The sequence below is a fragment of the Anas platyrhynchos genome, chromosome 2, assembly GCF_047663525.1.
Source record: "Anas platyrhynchos isolate ZD024472 breed Pekin duck chromosome 2, IASCAAS_PekinDuck_T2T, whole genome shotgun sequence".
In the NCBI taxonomy this organism is placed as follows: Eukaryota; Metazoa; Chordata; class Aves; order Anseriformes; family Anatidae; genus Anas; species Anas platyrhynchos.
In genome coordinates, this window is record NC_092588.1 from 80,857,247 (window position 1) to 80,881,938 (window position 24,692).

Here is a 24,692-nt window from a genome sequence, read left to right on the forward strand (position 1 = left end):
GAATACCTCTGCTGCCTTTTTGCCTGAGGCAGTGCATAAGAACAAGAAGTAGACTTCAGATATTCTTTTTGTTTACTCTAGGCTGAGTTGCTTTAAAAAGCAGGCTGTACAGTTATGTCCCACTGGAAGAGTCTCCTTAAACATCAACAAAGATGTTCAATTTAAACCAAAAAAAAACCTGCTAGCACAATATCTCTGAAGAAAAGTATGTTGCATAAAACAGTGACCTAGGCTGGATTTTACAAAAGCTTTCAGTAGAAGCTGATTCTTTAGTGGTAATTAACAATAGTCTTATGAAGGATGACTCACCAAGTCCATGTGCAGTTCTCACACAGAAAACACTCCTTTGCGTTCAGTCGTCACTGTGAAGGTGCAGTCATGCAAATTGTCCCAGCTCATCTTGGACTGAGGTAAGTAATTGCAATCAGAACCAAAACAGTTGTTAACATTTTTAATTGCTCAAGGGAAAATTAATCCATGACCAGAAAATTCAAGGTTTCTTGGCCCTTTCTCTGAATATTAAATACAGACTACCATCAATGGAGAACAAATTCACTGAACAGATTTATACAGAGAGATATTCCAATGTTCTTCTGCACTCACTCTCCTCCTCTGCCAAGATGCTCTCCTGATCTCTCTCAGCTGTATGCAATCTAAAATCCTGGCTTATCATTCTTCCTGTATGATTTACTAATTGAGATTTAAGAAGCAAGGTTTCTTCCCATATCATCCTCCCCTGTACCAATAACATTAAACCAAGTATTTAATACCATTGCTTAGATCCTAACTAGCCATTGCATAACCATGCCCTTTTGTCTGCTCAGCAGTCTGTGCTGCAGAAGATTTTGAATGTCAAAATCACTTTCTTATCAATAACCTACATGAGTGAAACAGGGTATAATGGAATATTCCAAACTGAAAGAAAGCTCCTTTCATTCAAAATGTTCCTGGAAAAATAAAATAAAATAAAATAAAATAAAATAAAATAAAATAAAATAAAATAAAATAAAATAAAATAAAATAAAATAAAATAAAATAAAATAAAATAAAATCTCATTTTCTTCAACTGCCAGCAGAGGACTAAAAAGAAGCAGCAACAAACAACTATTCTTGACTGATCATCAGCAAAGAAGTACATACTCCTTTTGAGCACTTCCTAATCAGCAGATTTCTATAATACTAAATGATATCTAGATTAATAATTTATTGAAATGTGAAAAAAAATATATGTTTTGTTGTTTCCACAGAGATGACCAGAAGGGGTATAGATATCAGTGATCAAGCATAAGCAGTGGTATAAATCTGGGTGAAACACATGCCTTGGAACATTCTTCAACTAAGTAACTTCAAAACTATTCTGGTGTGCACAGTCTCTTACACAGTGGAAGTGTGCCATGCACGAAAAGAACAGCATGATTCTGATGTTTATCTCAACACAATAAATATACGGCTTTTCATTAGTTTAGCCAGTTAGCAACTTTATAAGTGACTCATACATAGAGAGAAATGTGTATTTTTTTGTGATGACCCATGTCAGTGGTGTTCATCGCAGCACTTGTCAATTTTGTATAGTCCATCGATGGGCACATTTTCAAATCTGGGAAAGATTTTATGGGAATGTGCAAGTGGTACAGGAAGTATGAAACTGACTTCAAAAACTTCAAACTTGCAATTAAACAAAAAAAAAAGCAATGTAGCAAAAGAAAAGGGAGAGAGAGGGAAGGAGAAGCGTCAAGAAGTTAAATTTTCTGATCTTCAGTCTCCCAGCATTTTTATTAATTTTTTTATTTTATACAGGCATTAACAAGCATATCAGTCACTTCCTCAAGGTTTTGCATATATTTTGATACTTTAGTGTAGGAGATACTGATACCTTCACTGCTTTTTTTTTTTTTCTTTTTTTCTTCTTTTTTCTTTTTTTTTTTTTCCTTTTTTTCTTTTTTCTTTTTTTCTTTTTTCTTTTTTTCTTTTTTCTTTTTTTCTTCTTCTTCTGCTATGGACTTGAAAAACAAGTATTTTTATCCCTCACAACTGTGCAATATGTATTATGTTTATCTACTGAATTTATATCCCCTATTAACTTTTCATCTTTAGTTAATTCATGCAATCTTTCTTTGTGGGTCCTGTTTTCTAGACCTCTGGTCATTCTCATTGCTGTCCTCTGGACTTTCTCCAACTGGTCTGCATCTTTTCTGAAGTACAAGTCGGTAAGGTTAATGGAATTTGGATTTATGCTATTGCATAACTGATGCTCAGTTCTAGGAGCTTATTTCACTAATGCTATTACACTATATTACACTATCTACAATAATATGAAATGTTTGCCTAAGAAGTTTACCTTTCTTTTTTGTTTGTATGGTGAATCCTCTGCACTGTGTTTAGAAATTATCTATAACTATCATAAGCAATGGCCATTCATTAAACAATAATCAGGAAGCATTTGGATAGCTCTTTCTGCAGCTGCAAAATTCAGTAGTTTGCAAAAGTGGTTAATTACTCATTTTCCTATGCGCTTTTGTTTCAGACAGCCAGGAAACCAGAAACATCATCCTGATTTTTGTACATTTCATCTATGTATGATATATTCCTGCATCCCAACAGAAACAAAATAATTCTCAATATCATATATCTCAATATCATATATCTCATTCTCAATTCTCATATTTTCCCAGGTCTTTCCTTCCAGTTCCCACAGAGACAGAAACTGAAAATATTTTTCTGCAAAACCAGCCCCTGGTAGCACTAATTCACATACTACTGAGTTCTGTAACTTTAGTAGGTCAGAAGCTCTTACATCAGAAAAAAATGACATTTTTCACAATGGCAACTTTATCCTGTACTGTAGGACTCACATATGCTACAGATGTGTCTGAGTCTCAGTGAAAATGTACAGCTATTTGTTTACATTTGCTAACTCTGTTGGGTTCCAAAGATTTTATATGTAGCAGTAAGTTCTCCTCTGCTACAAGAAAAAATCCTTTTTTTTTCTTTCTGATATGAAGTTGGACTAATGAAATAAGTTCTTGTATAATATATCAATTCAATAGAGCAGACACATTTTTCAAGTGTGAAAACAGCAGGAGAGAACCCTTTCCTGGGTCTTTATGTTATTTAAAGAAATCAGATGAATTGTTAACACATTAAACTCTCCATCAGACCAAAATAATGTATTTTATTTTTTTTTGGTCCAGGCTTTCTCAAAGCTCCTCCATCCCAGTTTTAAACTAGCATGTGCTTGATTTCCCCTAGATTCTTTATAATTTGAAATCTTTTAAAGTCTATCTGCTTGAAGGAAGCCAATCTAAAAAGAGGATTAACCCCATCTAGAGGGTCATTAAACCCAAGAATAATTGAAGACAGTCGATTTCTTGTAAACTTTACTAGTCTTTTCTTTGGGGAGCTACTTCCAAGTAGCCATTAATTGCTGTTAATTGGTCAGGAAGCAGTGTTAGACAGAACTGTTCAAATGATGTTGCAGAGTGAGAAGAGGGTACTGCTAGGTCTCCATTGGATGATGGACCCTACGCTATATCTTTTCTTCCTCCTCTGCTCATACTATGGGTAAGCATTGCTTCAAAGTCAAATGCCAGCTGGCTGCATCCCACTGTCATTATGTCTTTAAAGCTGTACTTCCCCAGAGCATGCTGCAGTAAAAGCAAAGGAGAAAAAGTGATAGAATGTGCTGGGGACAGCACAGTGTTACATTATGAGGAAAAAAATGTTATGCTTCTTGCCAGGCTGTTCCTCCAAATCACAGCAACATCATCTCTCACTGCTCTGCTCTGTCTCCAAAAGAAAGGATGTTTCCTATCACTCTGGATATCACGTTCAACCTTCCCAACATACCCTGGCAGCCCACAAACCATTATAGATGCTATCACACAAGCAGACATCTACATTTCCCAAATACAGGCTCTGAGAAGGAAGGCTTTTACGTAAGTAAGAGGAGTGTGAAGTTGTGACCTTCTTATTTGTTTTGCTGATATTTTTTTTCTGCTGTTAAATAACTTCACCACAATAGATTTCCCATGGTGATTAGCACAGATGAGTCTCCTCTTTCCTCTCTCCAACCACCCTCACAAGGCTGGGTGACGAACTTGCAGCCTTCTTTCTCTCGTATATCCTGGTCTAGTTTTTGAAGTTAACAGCTTTGAACATCTGAGTAAACAAAGAACAGTGCAACTTTTGTATTCCCACTGACTGGCATGCTACAGAGAGGAACAGACATCCCCATCCTCCTTCAGATCCATATTTACTGCAGAGGGAGTTACTAAGGACAGCAGAGGTAGACTATTCAAATGTAAAACAATTTGGGTCTGGATTCTCTTCCTCACAAAATAGACGGTAGTTTTGCCACCAAACTCAGGGAAAGCAATTCTTCTACTCCAAATATACTCTCCTTTTCATTCTTAATTAATGTTGTCCTAAGGAAAAAGCAGAAAGAAAGTCACATTTCCTTCACAAAAGAAACAGATATGGAGATATGCTCATTAACGAGAACATTTTACAATCTTCAACACTCATGAAGATTTTAAGATTAAGCTATATCTTAATTCCCTTCAAGAGAAATAATAATAATAAAAACAAATGATGCTTGTGTAATCTTCCAAATTGATTTTTAGCATACTCAAAAAGTGATGCCAGGCTACTTTGTTCCATTGGTTCACATAGAGCATTTTCAGAGCGCTTATTAGATGTGAACCAGAAGCCTTTGGACACATACATAGTTTCAGAAATACTGTGCTTACTCCCTTAATAGTAGCAATTTATGTCCTCTCTGCTCTGTGGAGAATAGTATTACAGAACCAATTCCTTCTTACTTTTACTGTGGTTAATGAAATATTTGTCAAAGTTTATGTTCTCTGAAGTCATTTTAAAAAAATTCAGAACATTTCTGAGGTAAGGTCTAAGAAAGCAAGGTAAGCTGCCGGCCTTACTCACATTCACCTTCTTTGTGCACATGCAGGCACAAATAAACATACAGGCAGATTGGCAAATGGATTCAAGATTTCATATGGAACACTATACTGCAATGCAAAGCACTTTTATTACATAAAAAGACAGAAAAAGCCACTGATACTTGCAATCTATAGCAGCTTGCATAAACTTGAAGCAATTTTTAGTCTACAGACATTTGTGCCCTAAAGGAGAAAGTCAACCACTTAGAAAACTCAAATTCACTTCATACTGCCCATGGCAAAGGTAAAAATATACTAAAACACAGAGTGAATAAGACAGCTCATTCAAACATTTGTTAGGAGTGAGCAAAAGGGAAAATCACAGGTGGGCATCAGTAATATCTTACATTTACCAGGCTCAGCACCTGGTAACAGCTGAGATGAACTGTTCACATTCCAATTTACATCAAAATCATATTGGTTTGGCATCACAAGAGTCACTGGATCACAAACTGCTCTCAGTTGTTCAGTTGTTCCACTACATACTGACAGAAATTGAAGCAACAGCTGAGAATATGCAAAACCATTCCCTGAACAGAACTGGGGCACTAATAAAGGTTATTTTCATTCTGACTGCATCTCAGGTCTATGATAGCTTTAGTTTGTGACGGATTTTTGTCAGTCAGTGAGAGACAGCCTTTATCAGAGAAAGAGAAGAAAGTAGGAGAGAAAACACCCACTAAAAAAAAAAAAAAAAAGAGCAGTGCTTGTCTCCTACTGGTTAGCAGCTCAATGTACTGGGCACAAATTTCTCTGTATTTCATATCATTCAGAACAGAATTCTGTTCCAGACTTCTCATCTAAACACTAGCTCAGCTCTATTTATATGAGATGAACCCCACAGCACTATATGCAGCACAGAGAACACCATGAGATACCCAGCCTGGTTTGCTTTCCTCTTGAACTTGTGTGCATGCAAAGAAACACACACAACACAATTTTTGGGGAATCTAAACCAGAGATACAAATACATTCTAGTAGTGTTTCAGAGTTGTGCTATGTTTCCGTATTATTAATGCATAAACTAAACTTGTCTGATCAACATTTGTCTTGGATTTGTGATTATTGTTCCCATAAAGATCTCCTATCTATTGTTATGCATACCTATAGCATGAAAATTTACAACGCAGCTATGACCATCACTTCATGATGTACAAGAAGCACAAATCTTACTCCCAATATCTTATCCAATAATACATAATATCACCATCACAAAAGCTGTCAAGAAAAGAGTGTATTTTCTGATTTGGGGTGGGAAGTCAGAGATAAAAACTTAGTGTTACGGAGTTGTTCAGAGTTAGAAAATTGCAACCAGGATAATTTCCATGGAGATCTAAGAGCTAACTTCTTGGTACTCCTTACTTCTAAGACCTTAAGCCTCTGTAATATGCCAAGCCAAAGAATATGATCTTGCTGAGGTTTTCCTTTACTTGAGATGAGTAGGTGCAAGCACAGAAGAGTACACATTCACTTTTACTATAATGGATTAGAACCACTGCAGATCTATTCAAATTGTATGTGCATTTTCCATAACTTACAGAATAGCAAACCTCCAAACTCTAGGTACAGAAAAGGTTTCATGAAGAGAGCTCAAATTCTGCTTGTGTTCCTGTGTCTAATATTACCTATCAGCTGGTTGCCAAAAAAAAAAGCCTTCCAGCCAACAGGTAACACAAGACGTGAAGGATGCATGCAGAATTTAAGTCACTAAAATATAACCATAACTATGCAGAGCCTTGAGAGAGGGCACGCATATTAGAGAAGAGAAAAGCAAATAAAAATGATTTAAATAAACAGCTGGATCCTACTGCTGCATGTTCTGCTTCAGAATTTGAAGCTAGGAATAGAACGCAGTAGATCAACGGAGGTAACATACGAGAAGCCTTGCAGCTTCTGCAGAAGTTCAACAACTATTTCCTCCAATAACTCAGGAAAGTCCTTTTGTTTTTGCACCTAATTAAAGCACAGAAAAAAAAAAAAAAAAAAAAAAAAAGTTCAAAGGGGAGGATTTTCATTCAGTGTAAACGACATTAATTTATAAGAACCTTACAGAGGAAAGATTAATATTATGCATCACCACTGTGCACACAGAGAAATTCATAAAGATAATCACCGGCAGGTATTAACACACACATATTCAAGAACGTGCACTCTTGCTACAAAATTCATGCATCTTCTCCCACTGGGTCCAAATCTTCCTTCTAGAGTCAGAATTCAGAGAGCTAAACAGAAACATAATCTTAATACTCTATGACGTTCAAGCTCCTAAAGAGCAGGTTTATTTTGATCTCAGGAAGCAGCTGCAGATGGAGTTATTAAGATGCAAGTTCAAGATGTGAAAGAAATTTGCTCCTTTATATTAACTCAATTCCCTTGTTTATTATAGGGAAAAAAAAAAAAAGAAAAAAAAAAAAGAAGAGGAAAGGAAAGGAAAGGAAAGGAAAGGAAAGGAAAGGAAAGGAAAGGAAAGGAAAGGAAAGGAAAGGAAAGGAAAGGAAAGGAAAGGAAAGGAAAGGAAAGGAAAGGAAAGGAAAGGAAAGGAAAGGAAAGGAAAGGAAAGGAAAGGAAAGGAAAGGAAAGGAAAGGAAAGGAAAGGAAAGGAAAGGAAAGGAAAGGAAAGGAAAGGAAAGAGAAGAGAAGAGAAGAGAAGAGAAGAGAAGAGAAGAGAAGAGAAGAGAAGAGAAGAGAAGAGAAGAGAAGAGAAGAGAAGAGAAGAGAAGAGAAGAGAAGAGAAGAGAAGAGAAGAGAAGAGAAGAGAAGAGAAGAGAAGAGAAGAGAAGAGAAGAGAAGAGAAGAGAAGAGAAGAGAAGAGAAGAGAAGAGAAGAGAAGAGAAGAGAAGAGAAGAGAAGAGAAAGAAAAGAAAAGAAAAGAAAAGAAAAGAAAAGAAAAGAAAAGAAAAGAAAAGAAAAGAAAAGAAAAGAAAAGAAAAGAAAAGAAAAGAAAAGAAAAGAAAAGAAAAGAAAAGAAAAGAAAAGAAAAGAAAAGAAAAGAAAAGAAAAGAAAAGAAAAGAAAAAGAAAAGAAAAAAGAAAAGAAAAGCTATAATGAAGCCTGAATGCTGGGATAAATGTTTTAAGCGCTGTTTATATGAGTATCTCAGTTGGGTATTAAGCAGATCATTAGGTAAATATAAGATGTTGTCTCTCCAGGCTGCAGACTGTGAGGCCCAGCAGTTGTGTATTCTCTGGTCTCTCTATAAAACACCCACTGATCCTTACACAACAAAATCTCTAATTGCAGCTTTTGCCATTTCAACATGGTTGCCTATTTGACAAGCTGTAACAGACTACCAGCTTTTGTAAGTCAGACAAGCTCCACAAACCTCACTGGAATTACTCTGGTATCAAAGGTATATGCTTGGCTTTAAGGTCCTAATGAAAAGAAGAAGAATTGAAAAAAAGAGTTGAGCTTGGCAATATCGTTCCCAGGGACAGCATTCACAGGTCTGAGCTGCTTGTGGTGTTTTTTAGGCTAAAAACTGAAGCACCTTCAATTTTAAATGGCAGCTATGCCAGGAGTTTGAGGAGGGCAGTTTTGCAGGCAGAACTAATACCCTACTGTGAGTGTGGCTAGCTTGTAATGCTCATCCATTTGCCTAAAATTAATAAGTAATGTATTATTCATTAAATGCCTTCATACTTCTTTTTATCAAGCTCCAGTACTGCTTTTAAGCAGTCTTTTTGTTGTTTTCTCATCTTTGCCTAAGTATACTGAGAAGAAATCCTGTACGTGTATCCTCATAGCATCTGTCAGCACTGCAGCTTTAGGGAGAAAAAGATATTGAAGCTCTGCATCTCTGGTACTTTTAAACATGCCATAACTTTCACAGCCTAAAACTGAGTTTGTTCTTTAGGGACATTACATTAGCCTTCCAGAAACACTAATTAAAAAGATCAGAAATCTTCTGTGTACTTTCCAGAGACATCCCATTGGCATCCCTGCAGGTTTTCTTCTCATTCCTCACTCTCTGTAGCAGAGCTCACAGCCTCTCGCTGAGCTGCTTAGGCCTGGGTGCTGCCTCCGCGCTGCCTGATAATGAGCCAGCTACCTGAATATGGCATCCATCTACACCAGGTGGGGCCTGGGAGCACGGAAGAAATAGAGACAGATCAGTAAACTGGTACAAGAAATATGCCCACTCTGTAAAGAAAAAATTTTGTTTTGTTGAGACACTGAAAGCATTCACAATGTCATGTCAGTAAGTAAGGAAAGCTAAGAGTTTACAGAATTACAGCACATAACTACTGTTATGTGCGAGACATTTACATAACTGTGCAGAAAGCATGTAAATCACACAACTGAACTTGGAGGTTATCTGACAAGGTATAACAAGTGGCTGTAACCGGCTGCTCAAATGTTGATGCTGAGAAAGCCCAGACTTTAAGCTGTAAAATGTTATTGATAATAACACATCCTGACAAAATGATATGGGAAACTATCCACCACTGAGGCATAGCACCAATTCTGAGTATCTTAGAACAGAGAGAATTTTTTTCAGGAATTAAAGTATTTTCCTCACAAAAGAATATTTCATATGAGCCCTCTGCCACAAAAACAGGAACATCAACATCAGATTTGTCTGGCCATAAGAACTATATCTGAGAGTCTATGAATTAACTTTGGTGTACCCATGACATTCAATTTTATGGGCATATGCCAGCAACAACTACTGAACAGCTCTGAAAACACTAACCTGTTTACACATGCGAAATTTGATCAATATACATATAACAAGTATGCACAAATTCAGAAACATACCAAATAATACGTCAGCATAGTGTCCATACCAACTAATGAGACTGCTTCCATTTTTATTTTTTTTTAATTAATGCTGAGAAATACCTCCCTCCACATGAGTGAATGTGGACAGCACTCAGCCAAACAATTGCAGAGTACCAGAATATCCCCAGCGAGTTCAGTAGTTATTCCCCAAAGTTATTTCTAGCACAAAAGGACTAACAGAAGGATCCACAAAGACATATGGGACATCTGAAATAACTGGACCTTTGAAACAGAAGCAGTCATCTAACTCATGATCTATTCCAACACCCTTGGTATCTTACTTTTTTTTTTTTTTTTCCAGAAATTTCAGTGCATAAATAATGTGAAAATAAACCAACCCCACATTGTGGGGCAACATCCCCTAAACTATCTTAGTGTTAACTGTAGCTTCAAATAAGCTGAATAGAAATTATAAGATCCAGGTACTATAAACAAAACATATCATACTTCAAATGTCTAGAATACTAAAACAGCATACAGGAATGACCTTGATATGCTAAACACAAAACACATAAATCAGACTTAAAGTTATTCAAGAATATTGTTTGGGATTAGTCAAACAATAAGTGCATTACTTGATTACTAAATTCTGTATTGTTGTTTTTTGTTGTTGTTGTGTGTTGTTTCTTTTTTTCCCCCTGAATAAGGCAGAATGTTATAAATATAAAATGTAATTAAAGTGGAAACTGACTAAGTAATTTATCATCACTACAGTTTCATCTCTATCTTTAGATGTCATCTAGAAGGACAAGCTTTCAATTTATCACTGATGAAAAATACCTTGTTCTGCTCAATAAAGGTGAAGCATAAAAGGCCATAGGTTAGCAGCTTGAAATCAAGACAAACATTCTTCCCTATTCAATCAATATTACAAAAGTCTTAAAATTCACAAATGCTTTTATCACAGAACTTTTCTCTGATTATTTGTTAATTCTTGATTTAGTAGGCTTTCTAAATATAGTGTGTAAAATTACATGGCAGTTGCATAGGTTTCACTATGGGAGGAGAAAAACTAATCCTAAAAGGAAACCTAAAAGGTTGAGAGACTCTGGTGGGAAGTATATTCTTTCAGTCATTTCAGTGTCTGCATATTTTGTTTTCTGTTCAACAATACTTAGACAATAATTTTCATGGTTAGTTGAGCATATTTTGGGTGTCTCGTACATTAGCAGAAGAGCCTCTGCTAAAAGCACGCTTAAAATTAAGGTACAAATACATTGTTCCTCATTTGGTGTCCTATGAGTTCCTAAAATAAGGCACCTGTAGAATGAGCACCCATATGATTTAGTTTTCTTAAGTGATAGCACTTCACTCCTGTGAAATACACATTCCAAGATTGCTTAGTTTTAGAATAATATTATAAAATATCCTTTCCCAAAACAGCCAGTGAATTAAAACACATTGTTTCACCTAGAAAAATTCTAGGACTCCTTTGTACAGGACTCCATATACTGTTACTAAACATTCAGCTTACTGTGTTTCCTTTATTACTGCAATGTGCTTGAAAAGAGAGGCCATTTACCTCTTGGTCAATAATGATTATTAGACTTAGATCTCTCTCCATTTTTCATTCCTCCTCTTCAAATGCTCAAACCAGATATGATATCTTTGAACATCTGATATATTCTCAATCATAAAAAAATGACTTCATAAATGACATGGAGTAAATCTGGTAAAAAAAAAAAAAGGAAAAAAAAAAAAAGTGTTATTTCAGTGAGATTAATAAATTCCTAAATAGTAACTTACAAAAAAGAGAATCACAGAAAACATTAATTTTCTTTCATGAATTGCAAAATCACAGAATGGTTGAGGTTTAAAGGGACCTCTGGAGGCCATCTGGTCCAACACTCCTGCTCAAGCAGGGACACCCAGAGCTGGCTGCCTGGGGACATCATCTAGATGAAGTTCTGAACAGCTCCAAGAAGGGAGATGCCACAGCCTCTCTGTGCATCCTCTCACAGTGCACTGTCACCCTCAGAGTCAAAAAACAAACAAACAAACAAACAACAACAATAACAAGTGTTTCTTTATGTCCAGGTGGAAAAGAATGTCAGTGGCTTACATTTTCTGATTGACTGTAAAATTACTTTAAAAATGTAATCAATTTTGAGGAAAAAAAGGAAGCATTAGTTACCAGGGTGATTTTTGCTGGCCTTCCTCTTTTCTCTTTCTCCTCCATTTCTCTGTAAGAAGAAAAAAAAATATGCCTTCATTTTGGAAGAAAAAGTATATTTGGATTTATTTCGGTAACATCTCTCCCTAATCACAAGATGGGCATGGCATTTACAGAAATCATAAATTCATTGGGCCCATCTTGATGCTGTTGAAGTGTTTCAGAGAGATTCATGATCATCTCAAAACTTTTGCTTTGTTTTCTTTACTTCTGATCTTTCTCTGACAATTTTGGTCATTACTACCTTAGAAATTAGCCAAATGAGGTGTATGAAAAATGTTTTATTTCTTTATTCCTGATTAAGGATAGAGTGGTTTGTTATTCTACATCTGACTCAATTTAACCAGATGGTTCACTGTTTGCCTGCCTTACATGAAGTTTGTGTTTATAAACAAGTTAGATGATGCAAGCAAAGTAAATATCATTAAGTTCTCAACCACAAAAATAATCAGGCTACTGATAAATATCATACATTTCAAAAAGATGTAAGCAGTATTGGTTTTCAATTTTTCTGGGCATTAGACTGAACTATTATCATGTTTTTTCCTAGAAGTATTTCTGAACAAATTTTTTGATTCCACTTCATAAATTAATGCAGTCAACACAGAATGTAGGACTGAGAATGAACATCATTTACTACAAGTTACCATGAAAAGATGTACTTCTCATAAAATTATCAGAATCTATTTTTTTTCACTTCAATTAGTACTGTTCTTCTTCATCCACGTCCCTGATTTGTTCCTATTGTACTTGTTGTACAAATCTTCTAGTTCTCATTTGTCACTTAACCCAGTAATCACTTTCCTGAAAAATTCTCATCCTTTCTCACAACTCTAAACTACAGAAAGGAGTTAAAATGTGTATCACTTAAAGTTTAAGCAGCTCCGCTATTTTGTTTTTGCTAAAATACAGAAAGAAATAAACTTGTTGTATAACGCAAATCAACTTTCCATAGCTTTGTGTGAATGAGATTGACTGGAGAATACATAAGAACTCACAATGCTACACAACGTCATGACATTTTAACAGGCAAAACAAGCTGAAAATGTAAAACAGGAATATATTCTGAGAGTACTCACGCCAGGCAGAAGGCAACTCTAGTTTGCCTCTTTATTAAGCCATTTCACAGATGCTCCAAACACTTCTTATAATGAAGACAGTGCAGTGTAAGGTTTTGTTTTGTTTTGTTTTGTTTTGCTTTCACCTGAATTGCTTGGAATATGCTAAATCTTCCAGGGAAATCAGTCAGAAAGAACACTCAGTGCGCGACATGCTGCCATAATTCCTTTGGGTCATGCTCATTTCCAGTTCTCATTATGACTAAATAGCTGGTTAAAAAGATACAGACCATTGTGTTTAATACACTTCTATTTATAAAAGCCAATGCAAAAAAGGAAAACAAAACAAAACAGAAAGAAAAACTTCGGAAATTGAAATTCCTAATGCAAACCAAAACTGAAATATTAAAAGCAACCGTATAATGAAGATGGCGTTGTTCAGTTTGTGCATGTTCTCACCGTTCTCTTATTTCCTTTTTTCCTTGACTACACTACATTTCATTTTTATCAGAGAATCAAGCTAAATTAGACATTATCAAAAAGTAACAAAAGAAATGAAACTCCTTGCCTAAAGATCACAGATTAATTCATTTTAAATAAATATGAATTTTAAAAACCATCTGTTCTTTTTATAAAGTTTACATTGTGATAGATGAAACAAAGGATGAATAATCTGATGATATAAGAATGCAGAATTTTCTGATAGTAATTCAGTGCTTTAGTATTTTTTATGTGTGGCTTTGCTTCATTCTTTTTCTTCTTGGAATATAAAAATGCCTTTTTCCTCCTCTAGAGATTAGTGTTTTCTCTTTATTTAAAATGCAAAATAATTTACGCTCTTCTTGATCTTCAGGATACACATGAGAAAGTAATCCAATGCAAATCTCAAGCTTCAGAATAAATAAGTACAAACGTAAAGTAGCAAATGTTTACAAAGTGAATATTTCAAAATTTTAAATGACTGTTAGATTTGCCTACAGTTCATATACAAAATGAGTCCAAGGCCTTTCATTACACCAAACAGCAAGAGTAGAGCTTTAATTTTCTTGCATTGCAAGGGCAAGGCTGGAGCTTTTGAGAGATGAACTCTATTCAGAGTTCCTCCCTAGACCAATTTCTTAAGAAAATTATTCAATTTTCACTTCCCTCTGAAATTTACCAGTCCTCCCTGGTCCTTCATAAAGTCCTACACGGGCTTTATGAAGTGAATATCATCACTTAGGTTACATGCATGGCCTAAACCAACTGTTTATTGTGCAAGCTCAAGAACATTTTTATTATTTGTAATTGAATATTGTATTTGAATATTTGTATTATTATATTATACAGATATTTCTTATTCTGTGCACTGAGCTAATGAAGCTGTCACTCTTCTGTTTGTTCACCTCCCTCCTATGTGCACGTCACTGTTTGAACTGGACATATCAAGGGTACAGGAACATAAGAGAAGGAAGGCTTTGCCTATAGCATTGCTTTGTACCTACTACAAAAATTAGATTGAAAGGTGCCTTTGCAGTCTGCAACTCTCCCTAAACCTCAGAGCTAATAAAACTACAGTTTTTGCCATCATAGCCATTTTTGGGATTGTGACAAAAGATTTTAACAGTGATGTTACAGTCAGATGTTGTGGGATGCTCAGACAGTCAGTTATCTTATAAAACATGAGATATTATTGCTTACGCATGGCACCACCATGTTCTCCATAGCCATACATGTTCAGACTATTAAACCTTGCATACAAGATAAAGGATGTGGCAATTCCTGGAAGAGAAACAAGTGCCTCCTGAGCTATTTAGAAAGAGGAGTTGCTTGCCTATCACTGTCTCTGAGGACATAAATGTGAGGTCTGGAAGTCCAGCTGTCCCAGACAAAGGAAGGGCATCCAGTTTGCCTCTTTAAAACAATCCATTCTACCTAAAGGCTGAACCTAATATAATAATTACTAGGGGGAGGGGGATTATCCTAGTCAGATGTACTTTCAGCATCAGGAAATGCGGATGACGCTTTCTGAGTCATTCTCCCAGCTGGATCATGTCTGTATCATGTTGTCAAGAGCAATTTTAAAGTACTACCCACACACACACCCCTGCCACCAACAAAGTGTGTGAGTGTTCAAGCAAAATGCAAATACACAGCTAGCTGATCTGGCTTTGTACATTCTTCTGCCTTCACTTCCAAAACACACAAGAACTAGGACTGCTTGGTGGCTCACTATTTCTTTTTACTTTTTTTACTAGGCAAGAAAATAATTTGAAAGAAAGCACTTGAAAGCAAGCAAGAAATCCAAGATGACAGTTGTTCTCTGTATTTAAGAAAAGTAACAACAACAACAAAATAAAGAACAACCGAAAAAAACCCTTCATACAAATAATGAAAAATAAATAATGCCCACGATAAGACTGTCCTCTTTGGATAGCTTCATAGTGTGCTCTAGCATTGAAGCTTGGCACAAATTCAGGGCTGTCGCTGTTAAACAGTTGTGTTGGTTCATAGAACCTCTTTTTAGACCTGGGGCAGGAAGCTCAATCACATTTACAACATCCCTTCTGCCATAAGGGAGCACGGTTGTGCTTTTGAGGCTAGTTTGGAGGCACAGAGTCGGTGCAAAAGCAACACACTGAATTTATCATCACAGATGCATCACATAAGTTGGTTAACCAACACATCGGATCCTGTTTGCAATTGTAGTTTTACTGCATTCGAATGTTGAACAAGGGCAAGTATTGATGAGAGTTGTAATGGGCCCACATACCTCACTTTGAAGTCTCTGTTTCTCAGATGTGCTAATTTGAGGCCTCTGGTGCCAGCAGCAAGTTTAACTACATCACTACCACAACCACATTTGTCTTCCCATCCTCCTTAATGGAGCTGGGAGAGGGGAAAGAACAGTGAGTGTCAATGACCCCCCAAAAAGCCTTATCTCAGTAGCCCCCTTAAAGCAAACAGAGCCAACCACCCGCCATATGGGGTGGTGGTACCTGTGGGTGCAGGTGCCCATGTCTGCGTTGATGCTGTAGTGCGGGGCAATGCTGGGGCTGCCCCATGCCAAGCATGGCTGGGCCCAGCAGCCAAGATGGTGGCGCCTTGCCTCAGGGACAGCAGCCTGGCTGCACCCACATACATGTTCTTATGAACAAGTACTAATGGTGATATCCAAGGAATACATACAAATATATATACACAAAAATATATGCATGAATTCATTGGAGGTAATTGTTCCTTCTTAATAATGATATAAGCGATACATTAAAGAAAAACAGACAAAAAAAAAAAACAAAACAAACAAACAAAACAACAACAACAAAACAAAAAAAACCACTAATTATGATTTTAATAAATAAGTGTTTTATATCTCACAAAGCAACTTAGATCCTTATACTGTAAAACGTGGATGAGTGACAGAAAATCCATTATTTTCAATGGCAGTTTTTTTTATACTTGAAGCTACATGTTGATTTCCCTGTATTGGTTGAAATGCCAAGTACTGCTGATTGCAGTGGCATTCCTTGACAAACATGGAATGTAATAATATGAACTATTACATTCTGTGTAATTAAATGACAGGATGGCGTGTCTTTAAAAATAGTTGTGCGTGAGTGCCTGTACTGTAGGGATCTCACAATCTGTGGTGTAGTTTCTTTTAAAGACTTTGTTGTGATTCAGGTCTTTATTACAAAGATACCACAGTGCAGATGATTTATCAGTATTTTGTGAGCTGGAATTCTAACAGAGGAGTGACTCTGAGAGCATGAAAGGAGGCTGGAAATGAAGCATCAGGGGCTGAAGGAATGCCTTCAGCAAATGCTTGTTCCTTTAATGTCAATTTAACAGAAAGAACAAAAAGATAACAAGTGATTTTGTTTTTTTCTTCATTCTTTCAAGAAAGAACAAGAGATGATGCTCTGTACTTCTAGTCAGAAATCAGCTTGAAGTGCCAATACACTGTGCCATTTTCAGAGCATTAAAGTCTTGTTTTAGTATAATCAGTTTCTCTTACTGAAGTCCTTTCAGAATGTAACATTAGGCAAATTCAGAATATTAGAGTTGTTTGAATATTGAGATTAAAGACAGATCAAAGTTAATTTTAACAAGCACTTTTTCATGCATTAGGAACAAGCAGTTCTGCAACCAGAAAATGTAGCTGTGTTTGGGTCTAGTTCGTATTCTTCTGTAGTCAGTTTGGTGGTGTTTGACTTAGAGTCTCTTGGTACATCCCGAAAGATTTCTGCAGTAACCTCCAACTGTTTTAGCAGCCACTGTCATTAAATTTGACAAAATCAGGAAAGACAGTCACTGGGTAAAACAGTCATATTGCAGTGTTCAGGGCAGCTCATTCATAATCGGCTTGAGAATACCTGCACAGGATTTGCACATTTATGAGCCCTGGAGGACCTAGGAGAAAGTTCTTCCACCTGCAGTATTCAGAATAACTCACTGTAAGGGTACACATAGCTCCTGGCACACGTCTCCTGTGCAGAGGAGCCTCACATACCATTTAGAGCTCCTGTAAAACTGCCCTCTATATTGGCAAGCTTTTGCTTCAGTTTTTAAGGTGCAATTAGGGCATGAACATCATGGAAGTCAAAGTGAAAACTTCTTAGTCTTTTCAAGGCTAATTCCTGAAGTTTTTAACTGAACTACTCCCACTTGAAAGAAAGATCACTAGATGATGAAAACACTAAGTACTCAGAGCATCTGATGGAGACTGTATTTTAAGCAGAATTTTATTTTATTTTTTTCCAATAAAAATATATTATACCTTATATGTATTCTAGATCTGGACAGACAATTCTGAGCTGTAGCAGTAATGAATCTTTTTCATTAGATATGAACTCATCTTTTCTGCATATAAATGCATTGACTGAAAGATAAGTTTTGTGTAAAACTATGTGATTCTACTGAGATTTGTCCAAGGGCATTACAAGAATTTTTCATATATGGGCCTGGAAAACATTTTTCTCTGAATTGCACTGGTGGACAAACTGTTTCAAATGTTTTCCCCAGCTAAACATACTCACTGGCATGCTAAATTTTAAAAATTCAACTTTAAGTCCATTGAGACAGAAGAGTTGTTCCCTGCTGAGTTCAGCAGGAAACAGATGGCAAGAATCTATACAAGAATCACTTCATTGTAGATAAATGTAAGGACATGTGTCTAGGGAGTAATCATTCAGAATAAAGAATTCACAACTGGCAGTTGCATCTGAGCAAGAAGAGCTTTGCATTATTCTTGACAGTTGTCTGAAACCATTGGCTCATTGTGTGTCAGTCACCCAAAAAGTCAGCAAAATATTTGGCATCAATAGGCCCTGAAAGCTAGACACTGGGCACCATTTTGCTGTGGTGTCACAGCATTTTATACCCGTAGTCTGAATGCTCTGCACAGTTCTGGTCTCTGCATTTCAGAAACGATAAAATGGAGCTAGAGAAAGCACTGAGAAGTGCAATAAAAATGATCACAGGGATGGAGCAGCTATCTTGCAAGGATGGATGCTTTGAAGTTTGAAGAGGAGAAAGTGGAGGGTGAATATGATTGACTGAGGTTTACAACAATCATGAAGGTAGTGTGTAAACTGAATGCAAAATAACAAATCCCACAGTGCTGGAACTAGGGGTCACACAGAGAAACTAGCAGGAAATTGGTTCTGAAAACTTTGAGGAAGGTACTGGTTTACACAGTAGATAGTGAGACTCTGGATCTTTCTGCCCTATGGGGCTGTGGAGGCAGTACTGGTGAATTCAAAAATGAATTAACTAAATCTATGGATATAAGAATAAGGGGAGAGCTGGCATTTCATAAAGGGGATTAATGTATATATTCCCACAGAACTGCCTCTTGTCCTTATAAGATTTCTTTAAATATGTTTTTACAAAACAACACCAGCTTGAATGTTACTAGCTTTTCACTAGCACAGGCTTACGTTAGATTTCCAGCATAGACAGCTGCTATGTGTCACATCAGCTATCATAATCTGGAAACAGAATACAAAATAGCTAATATGTTTTTAAATACGACTTTATGTACTGAGTGTTAAATACCATTTCACCGGTGAGGAACATACAACCCAATTTTTCTGTGTAGATATGTTCTAAAATTATGGATCTAAAACTGGAATAAAACAAATGATTCAGGACAGTTTTCCATTGTTTCTGTTCTGCAGAGATGTTGGGATTACTCTACGTAGTCCATCTTTCAGAGAAAAAAGACATGTTTCCAGAGCAGATTTTCTCATTGCAATAAGAAATTTACAAATTCTTTCTAAGACAAAAGCATATTCTGTATGTTGAGGCAATTGCTATTTTAGACAAAAAACATTCCATTCAAATTGATAGTAAAGAAAAAAATCAGACCTGATATTAATAAAAACACATAATCTACCTTCTACAATGTTCATCTTTCACAAGAGGCCTGCAGATATTACATAAGTGAAGGACAACCAGGTTATGACTTTGCTCAACAGAAATTTGGAAAGGAAACCATAGATAAGACTGACTATCACAGTGTGAGATGCTGTTACTGCAAGTAACTAGCTATGAATACTGAAACAAACTGTCATGACTATAAAATGCTGTGAAGGACCAATTTGCTCTGTAACATACTGCAGCTTTCTGTCTTTTGCAATACATTTTAACTGCTATTCTCTTAGTGGAATTTAATTAAGCAAAGATTTTTTGAAAACCTCATTGCATGGGTTTGTGAATAAATTAAATAGTCCTTTGTATAGTACTGTATTAAAATGAAAATAATTAATTAAACTTTTTCAGCAATCAGATAGAATACAAAACTTGGTGGTGTGTTCCACAGTGTGAATCATTAACAGTTTGTACCAAGCATAGATTTGAAACTTATCCTTTGGGATTTTTCTTATGTAACCTACAGATTTGATTACATCGGATATAATTAATTGCACAAGAAAACAGAACCATTTAACAAGGTGAGAATGTGGATATACACAGCACAAACAACTCCTCTGAATCCTTAATGACATGGACTTGCAGCTCGGGATTTGAGCCAGAAGTCTTTCCATCAACTTCAGTGGCCAAAACAGATCCAGAAACTGCAACTTCATTAAGACAAAGAGCAGCGTGGGTGAGTTTTACCAGCTTTCCAGTGATGCAGCAGAACACAGATCCCACTGAATACAGGAGCCTTGCTTATCTGGTCCCAGGACCGCTGGAAGCTGTAGCTATGTTGTCTGCTCATTTTCCTGTATTGGCATGCTCTTTAAGATTAAACAAAATGGCTACAGACATGATAACTCCAGACACCATCAGAGAACAGCAGCCCCAAGTACTTAAGTGACTAGGAAAGGCTTCAGAAATACCAGCCAACTAGGTTTTGATGAGCATTCATAGCACAGAACAGGGCTCATCTGCATTGTTTAACTTGGCTACTAAGGGCTTGATGTTTTTTAGTGCATCTTACACAATGGCCAGGCTATTTAATTTTTCTTGATTTTCTTCCTCCTGATGTTCTTGCTTATTCTTATCCTGGCACTGTGCATGTTCTCAAATGCACTTCTGCCTCTGTCCTGTAAACACTACTTCTTAAGTATTAGGACTTTGTTTCATCTGTTTTATCAAGTTTGGAAAGGTGTTGCTGCTTATTCCCACTCTTCCTCTTTTAGAGGATTTTTGTTATGGGCTTCCATAGCTGAAAACTGATGAAAAGGTAATTCATCTGGAACACATGGAAAGATGCCCATGATGTGCAGTCACAGATAGAATTTCAAGTATTGGGCTGCAAAATGCGTTCAGTGAAATCATCCAGCATGTGACAACACCTGAAGTTAAGTATTTCTGAAAAGAAAGTAGATAAATAGTCTCATAAGAAGAAAAGATTTGGAGGGATATTCCTCTGAAGACACTTGCTCTTGGTTCATTAGTTTAAAGACCAGTAATCAAGGACCTTTCTGCCTGACCTTGTTGAGTTAAGACAAATGGCTTATGCAGAGCTTATTCCGTCTGTGTTTCCGAAAGTCTGAACTACATCTGTGCTGGAAACTGCACGAACAGCTAGGTGAGCCTTATGCTGCTGTGCTCAAGCTAAAAATCCCAGTTTTGAAGCTGGTCTCAGGCAGAGCACGTTGTCGGCACAACTGTGTAATTTCAGCTTGTACCAAATCACTTTGTAGTGTTGGTGGGGAGGGTCAGAGGTGACCACATATCCTTGTATAGAAATAACTCTCCTCTTGCCTTGCCTTACCTTCTTTCCCCATGCATTCTGTATGGACAATGTTACAACACACAATAGAACAACACATACTTCTTGTGAAAATTTGTAGTAGCGTTTCCCATCAAGCACTACTCCTTTTAATCATCTTTGAAGACATATTCCTATATATTATTTAAAAGACTAGGAAAGTTAGGAGGGGGTAGTGGTATTTTTTTGTTGTTTTGTTTTGTTTTGTTTTGTTTTTTTCTGTTTATTCATTCTCTCTCTGCTTAGCCGTATTGATTTAGGTTGCCCTCTTATTTTGCTGGAAGGCATCTTGAACTGTAGCCTCATGAAAAAAAGACATTTTAATTACCTCACATTTTTTTCCATTATGAGTTCTTCGATAATTATTGACCACAAGTTGATTTTTATTTATTCTACACTCCTTCAAATGTTGCTTTTTCAGAAATCAATATTTGATGCCATACCCCTACTTAAACTGTATTGGGTGGGTTCATGGACATTCAAAGTTATGTACTATGAAGGAAGTGTTAACACGAATGCCAGAGCTGATCTCTTTCCATTAAATGAGCACTGGACAAACTTTAAGATGAAGCTTAGGATTTTGACAGGATCACATAAAGATGAAAGGAAATATGCGGTGGACTCAAAACTACATACTAAAGCTACTTTACTTTAATTTGTTGAAACATTGTTAATGCTATAATCGTCTACATTTCTTAATTCATGAATTTTCAGTCCCAGTTTGGACTACTACTACTACTACTAATAATAATAAATTAACCCGAATTCAGTCTAATTGCTGGCCATGTTGAGAGCTTTTTCCTCTACTGCATCAATCTGAAATGGTCTGCATTTTTCTACAACAGATAAACACTCTGCAATTGCTATAACAGATATCTGTTGTTCTTACTTGGCCTGCACAACAAAGCTTTGAGTGCAGAAAGTAACACTACTACTGAGCAGGAAAACAAAAAGAAATAAACCTATCCATTTTTCACTGATGCTTTTAAAGCTTTCTCTACTGCTGCATTTCACTTGCAGTTTGAGCTCCGCAATTAAATATTGTTCTTGAATTATTTTTTTTCTGTAAATAGGACCATTTTATATTCACATTGTGGCAGTGCCATTTAATAACGGATACATAGGATAGAGTACGTCCTCACTGTCTATTAAGCTTGGATTTGGAGCACAGCAAGTTTGTGAATGACTTGCTGCTGTTGTGCTCAGTGCCAGGCAGAGCTTTCGGCGCCACCAGAGATGTCTGTTTAAGTCTTCTTCGTCCTTCCTCCTTTGGACCTCTGGGATCAGTGCTATTGCCTGACTCAGAGTCCTGCAGGCAAATGTACCACAGAGAAAGAAGAGAAAAAAGAAGAGTCCTCTATCTTCTTGGGTTCCTCTCTGCATCCCAAAGGGACCCAATGACACATGAATGGGGTTATTAGAATAAGTTTTCTTATTAGTGTCCACTTAAATAGTCTGAGACAGAAAAAAAGTCAGACCAATCTTAGCTATCCAAGGATTTGGTCTCACCTTAACGTAACATGAAACAAACTCTTGCCTGAGAACATCTGAGCTGCAGTTTTCAGAAAGCAGAAATTTGGACTACATGAAATTTTGAACATCTACTCTGAAACAAAGCAAAATAAATAACTTCCAGTAAATGCCTCAAAAAGCACAATCTGAAACCAGGCTCCTTTGGAAAATTCTACAAAATTAAAGTACAATTTGAGAATGTAAGCAAGATAATGATTCATTTAACATTCCACCCACCCTGACTTTAACAGTTGTAGCTAAAAATAAATCTTTTGTCTAGACAGACAGAACAAATTCTCAGGAAAAGTATTTTACTGAATTGCGTACAAATACTATATGAGAAAATGAATAACACATATTTCCATTGTAATCTTGAATCCTAACAGAAAGGAATTATTGACTACTTTCATGGAGAGTAGCAACAGCATATTTAAGCATCATTTTAAATCCATTTCCAATGTGATAATGTATTCCCTTGCTTGTTCACCTCTAAAATGTGTTGATACAGTCAATTCTCTGTGTTTTATTTTTTGATGTTTATATAATGTCTTTTTTTCGTTCCTCTTTCTGCAAAAACATTTAGTCCTAAAGCTATAAGGATCTGGTCTTTACATGTTAGCACCAGTTTGTTTTCAAAAAGAAATTAGTTATTTTTGTTTGTTTGTTTCTGAAGATGAGAGTTTAAAAAACACTACATCACAAAAGTCAGTGTTTTAAATTAAAAACAGAACAGACATTATTCCCTGTGGGAGCTCCATAAGGCAGAGCTGCTAGACAGGAATCCCATAGCAATGACTGCTAAACTGCTTTTGGAAACCCCTTGCAATTCCTTGCGGTGAGAAGTATTTAAAGTAAATTGGAACAAACTGTTGGATGTTTCCCAGCAATAAAGAAATATATTGACTACTTCATGTGGAAGAGAAAAGCCCATTACATAAAAACACTTTTTTTGTAAAAAGTTTCCCACTCTCTTTTCAGTTTCATCACACAATTTGTATTGTAACGTTGTCAGCCACTTTTCATTTTGCTAAACAAATTGATATACATGCCTTTCATATTACTCTATTTGTATAAGATCATTCTCTTTTTTTTTGCTTCCTCCAAATATTACATATGATTGAGTGAAAAGTTCACTGGAACCATACTTCAGACATTAAGAGCATTTTCTAGAAAAGGCAATCTAAATTTGCAGTGATATGCTTCTTCCTGGTGTGCAAGACAGTCCTGACCACTATTTTCAAGACTGTACTTCTGAAAGAGAAGCCCAGAAAGTTCCTTGCAGTAAAAAATCTGCTATTTTTCAAGTGACAAACATTAATAGAGGTTCATTAAGGTCATTAAGGTTAGTAAAGACCTAAAGACCTCCAAGATCCTCTGGTCCAACCACTCCCCTACCACCATTATCACCCACTAAACCATGTCCCTAAGCACCATGTCCAACCTTTCCTTAAACACCCCCAGGGATGGTGACTCCATCACCTCCCTAGGCAACCTGTTCTCTCTTTGGACAAAACTGTAATTGAAGGTAAAGCTCAAGGAATATTAACTTTAATTTCTTTTCCTTGGAAAAATTAAGGTTCTTGGAATGTAGCACTTTGATTTTGTTGTAATGGTGGAGAGAGAGCTGTATTCCCTGAAATATTTGCAGAAATGTCATTAGTTGTTGAAGTACTTGAGCTGAGCTAAATGATCAATGAATAGAAATCTCAAGAAGACTACAGATATAAGGAACCAGTCATATGATGCATTACAAATAAATAAATAAAAGCAGTCATAGTAGGTAAGTGATCCACAATCTTCTGTTGTGACTGCTTGAGCAGCTCTAATAAGAGGAACAGAAAAGAGAACACCTGCTTTCTAAAACATTTATTTTTAAGTAATGCGAAATAAGAACAGTCTAAATTACGTTGAGCATCACTTACAGAAATTCTTCTCTAAAAAAAAAAGCACACCATGGGGCATCCAAAAGCATGAAATTACATGATGGTAGTTGGTGTACCTGCATG